Source organism: Cetorhinus maximus, chromosome 19 (assembly GCF_964194155.1).
Source record: "Cetorhinus maximus chromosome 19, sCetMax3.hap1.1, whole genome shotgun sequence".
Lineage (NCBI taxonomy): Eukaryota > Metazoa > Chordata > Chondrichthyes > Lamniformes > Cetorhinidae > Cetorhinus > Cetorhinus maximus.
Genome location: NC_135897.1, coordinates 80,581,060 through 80,586,153, shown reverse-complemented (window position 1 = coordinate 80,586,153; position 5,094 = coordinate 80,581,060). Strand labels below are relative to the sequence as shown.

General features: G+C 44.9%; 1 non-coding gene across 1 annotated transcript; it reads left to right on the top strand.

The window, feature by feature from the left end:
* The first annotated feature begins 4,332 nt into the window (after window positions 1-4,332).
* On the top strand, window positions 4,333-4,414 carry trnas-uga (transfer RNA serine (anticodon UGA)). The gene has a single exon. It is a non-coding gene; the product is annotated as a tRNA-Ser (tRNA).
* The last annotated feature ends 680 nt before the right edge of the window (window positions 4,415-5,094 follow it).

The window sequence follows — 5,094 nt, the reverse complement described above, 5'->3', positions numbered from 1 at the left end:
GAGGCTGAAACCATTGAAGGTGTATCCACATACCTGATCCTCCTTCTCACATCCCAACTCACTCTCATTCCACTCTTTCTCTGATTTACAAGTTGCAGTTGTAAGCACGTACCTCTTATTAAAACCCTTCCCCTCACCTTACTCTTGTACCTTTCTCCTTTCAGATACCCAAGAGGTGCAACACAGGGACATAAGAAATAGGAGTAGGAGCAGGCCTTTTGGTCCATCGAGCTTGTTATACATTCAAGAAAATCACTGCTCATCTTCAACCGCAACTCCATCGTCTCATACTATCCCCATATACCTTAATCCCTTTACTATATAAAAATCTATTGATTTCTGTGATAAAATCAATGATACAGCATTCACAGCTCTCTAGGGTATAAAATTCCAAAGATTCACAACCCTTTGAGCAAGAAATGTTTCCTCATCTCAGTTCTAAATAGCTGATCCTTTATTTTGAGACTGTGAACCCAGATGTTAGATCACCAGACAAGGGAAACATATTCCCAGCATTTGGCCTGTCAAGTCCCTGAAGCATTTTATACCTTTCAATGAGATCACCTCTCATTCTTCTAAATGCTAAAGTAGATAGGCCTAGTCTACTCAATTTCTCCTCATAGAACAATCTGCCCATCACAGAAATATATCCTTCCTTATGTAAGGAGGCCAAAGCTGTGCACAGTACTCTGATGTGATGTCACCAATGCACTATGTAATTGCAATAAGACAGCTTTACTCTTATACTGTAACCCCTTTTTAAAAAGTTGAATATGCCATTTGCTTTCCTAATTGCTTGCTGTACCTGCATGTTAGCTATCCATGATTTTGTAGAAGTGCACCCTCTCAATGTTTCTTGGTCTCTCACCTTTTAAAAAAATATTCTGCTTTCCTATTTTCCTTCTCAAAGTGTTTAACTTCGTGTATTCCATCTCCTCGTCCACTCACTTTAGCTGTCCACATCCTTTATCTGCAGCCTCTTTGCAAACTCCTCACAGCTTACTTTACCACTTAGTCTTGTATCATCAGCAAACTTGGATATATTACATTCTGTCCCGTCATCTAAGTCATTGATTTAGATTGTAAAAAGCTGAGGCCCACTAGTAACACCTGCCAACCCAAAAATGACCCATTTGTGTCCCTCCTCTGTTTTCCGTCCATTAACCAATCCTCAATCCATGTTAATTTATTACCATAATCCCATGAGCCTTAACTTTGTATAATAACTTTTCTTATGGTACCTTATCGAATTTTTATGTCACCAAATCCATTGGTTCCCTCCTTACCTACTTGCACGAAGAGATAGCAGCTCATTGCAGAGAAGATTTACAAGGATGATACCACAAATGCATGGGTATACATGTTGGGTGAGTGCATTTTATGAATGCCTCAGGGCCTCAGCTGCTGGCTGGAGAGTTGATGAGAGGCCCATGTGGCCTCCTCTGGGAAGGCCTGCAAGTATAAAATGTCTCTCAGGCACTTAAGTGACCAGTGGTGGGTCTCTCTCTCAGGATCAAGGATGCATGGAACAGAAATCCGATCCACTAAGAACTGCCAACCAATCAGAGGCCAGCAGCTCTTTCGCTTAGCAAAGTCACTGGGAACGGAACGACAGCTGCCAGAGGCTCAGGATACAGGTCAGTAATGGTAGGAGGGGTTTTGTGGAATGAGGTTTGAGATGAAGAGGGTGTAGGTGGGTTGGCAGCAAGGGCAGGAGGGATGGTTCTCAGCAGGTTCCCCCTTCCCGATGCAGGATCCCTCAATCAAGCATTGAGTGCCTTTGAAGAAGGGACCACCCTCCGGGAGACCTCAGTCAGCTGCACAGGTCTGCTTGCCGTGCTCCCCACATGGTAACTAGCCTACCTACCGCTAGGTTAATACTAACACCATTAACTGCTCACTTAAGGGTTTCAATTGACGGTGGGGCGGGAAGTCCAACCATGGACCTTCCTGTTCCGGACTTAATTTTGGCAGAGGCAGGAAGGCAGTAGGTGCTTGCCTGCCACCTCATGCCTCATTAATTGCCCTCCTCACCTCCAAACATGACTCGAGAGAGAGCATAAAATTCCACCCCAAAGGACTGACAGGCTGGGTCTTTTTTCTCTTGAAAAAATGAAGGCTGAGAGATGACCTAATGAAGGTCCTTAAAATTCTGAAAGGTTTTTATAAGCTGGATACAGAGAGAATGCTTCCTCTTGTGGGGAAGAGCAAGAGGCCATCAATATAAGACTGCCCTTGACATCAAGACAGCATTTGACCGGGTGTGGCATCAAGGAGCCCTAGCAAAACTGGAGTCAATGGGAATCAGGGAGAAAACTCCCCACTGGCTGGAGTCATACCTAGCACAAGGGAAGGTCATTGTTGAAGGTCAGTCATCTCAGCTCCAGGATATCACTGCAGGAGTCCTCAAGGTAGTGTCCTAGGCCCAACCATCTTCAGCTGCTTCATCAATGACCTTCCTTTCATCATAAGGTCAGAAGTAGGGATGTTTGCTGATGATTGCACAATGTTCAGCATCATTCATTACTCCTTAGATACTGAAACAGTCCATGTCCAAATGCAGCAAGACCTGGACAATATCCAGGTTTGGGCTGACAAGTGGCAAGTAACATTCGAGCCACACAAATGTAAGGCAATGACCATCTCCAACAAGTGAGAATCCAACCATCGCCCCTTGATGTTCAATGGCATTACCATCACTGAATCCCCCACTATCAACATCCTGGGTGTTACCATTGACCAGAAACTGAACTGGACTAGCCATATAAATACTGTGGCTACAAGAACAGGTCAGAGGCTAGGAATCATGCAGATATTCCTGAAGGCAGAGGGGCATGTTAGTGGGGTGATGAAAAAGGCATATGGGACACTTGCCTTTATCAATCGAGGCATACATTACAAAAGTAGGGAGATCATGTTGGAGTTGTATAGAACCTTGGTGAGGCCACAGCTGGAGTAATGTGTGCAGTTCTGGTCGCCACATTTTAGGAAGGATGTGATTGCACTGGTGGGGGTGCAGAGGAGATTCACCAGGATGTTGCCTGGGATGAAACATTTAAGTTATGAAGAGAGGTTGGATAGACTTGGGTTGTTTTCGTTGGAGCAGAGAAGATTGAGGGGCGACCTGATCGAGGTGTACAGGATTATGAGGGGCATGGACAGGGTGGATAGGGAGCAGCTATTGCCTTTAGTTGAAGGGTCAGTCACGGGGAGACATAAGTTCAAGGTGAGGGGCAGGAGGTTTAGGGGGATGTGAGGAAAAACTTTATTACCCAGAGGGTGGTGACGGTCTGGAATGCACTACCTGGGAGGGTGGTGGAGGCGGGTTGCCTCACATCCTTTAAAAAGTACCTGGATGAGCACTTGGCATGTCATAACATTCAAGGCTATGGGCCAAGTGCTGGTAAATGGGATTAGGTAGGTAGGTCAAGTGTTTATCATGTGTCGGTGCAGACTTGATGGGCCGAAGGGCCTCTTCTGCACTGTGTGATTCTGAGTAACTCATCTCCTGACTCCCCAAAGCCTGTCCACCATCCACAAGTCAAAAGTCAGGAGTGTGATGGGGTACTCCCCACTTGCCTGGATGAGTGCAGTTCCCACAACATTGAAGAAGCTGGACACCGTCCAGAACAAAGCAGTCTGCTTGATCGGCACCACATCCACAAACATTCACTCCCTCCACCACTGATGCACAGCAGCAGCAGTGTATACCATCTACAAGATGCACTACAGGAATTCACCAAGGCTCCTTAGACAGCACCTTCCAAACCCATGACCACTACCGCTTAGAAGGACAAGGGCAGCAGACAGATGGGAACTATCCTGGAAATTCCCCTCCAAGTCACTCACCATCCTGACTTGGAAATATATTGCCGTTCCTTCACTGTCGCTGGGTCAAAATCCTCGGACTTCCTTTCTAACAGCACTGTGGGTGTACCTATACCACATGGACTGCAGTGGTTCAAGAAGGCAGCTCACCACCACCTTCTCAAGGGCAACTAAGGATGGGCAGTAAATGCTGGCCCAGACAGTGAAGCCCACATCACATGAATGAATAAAAAAAAAATTTCAGTGGGGAATTTCAAAGAAACTTTACCCTAAAAGTGCTGAGAATTTGGAACTCACATCCATAGGGAGTGTTTGAAATCAATAGTTCTGATGCCTTTAAGGGGAAGCTAAGCAAGCATTTGAGGAAGAAGGGAATTGATGGTTACAATGGTAGATTTAGGTCAGAAAAGATGGGAGGAAGCTCGAGTGAAGTATAAGTTGCGTGTTCAAATCACGTCAGGCTCATGGTGTTTCCCTGCAGCTGAACTGCCTGAATTTAACACAGCTGTGATGGCCAAGTGGTTAAGGCATTGGAATTGAAATCAAATGGGGTTTCCCCGTGCAGGTTTAAGCCCTGCTCATAGCGAATTTATTTATTAAATAAACAGGAGCATTTTGAGTAAATCATTCCTGATCTCAAGGAAATTGGAAGATTGCCCACAAATTTTCATTGTATGCGCATTGCAACCTTAAAGTGAGTGGGAGCTGCTTAGCTTCCAGACCATGAGGGCCAAGTGGAGGAAGAAACAGATGCGCAGATTGAAGCACAAGCGGAGGAAGATGAAGGCAAGGTCCAAGTGAAGCCCCCAACTGAAGAACAGTGATGACTGGTGACTGGCGGCTGTGTTGAAGTTTTGGCTTTGTCAGTCGTCAGTGAATGATTTTCAAGCTTTCATGTTTCAGGGAATACCTGTTTGTTTTATCAATTACGGAACTTTGTTTTGGAATGTGTTTTATGCAGTTTTTGATGTTATAAAATAAAATTAACAGATTGTTTTAAAAAAAAGCACTGGTATAAACTAGTTGGGCCCAATGGCCGGTTTCTGTGCTGTATATCCTATGTAATCAGTCTATAAAGCAGCAAGAGCAGACCAAACCAACAGAGAACTTAATAAGTGATGTCAGAATGACAACATAATCAAAGTAGAGGAAGGAGCAGCAGGATCCAAGGGTTTAAAGGCAAGTCAAGTATCCATAAAACATTTTGACATATAACTTCCAATCTCCAGAGAGCCGTACCCAGAAGATATCCCAGAATATGTACTA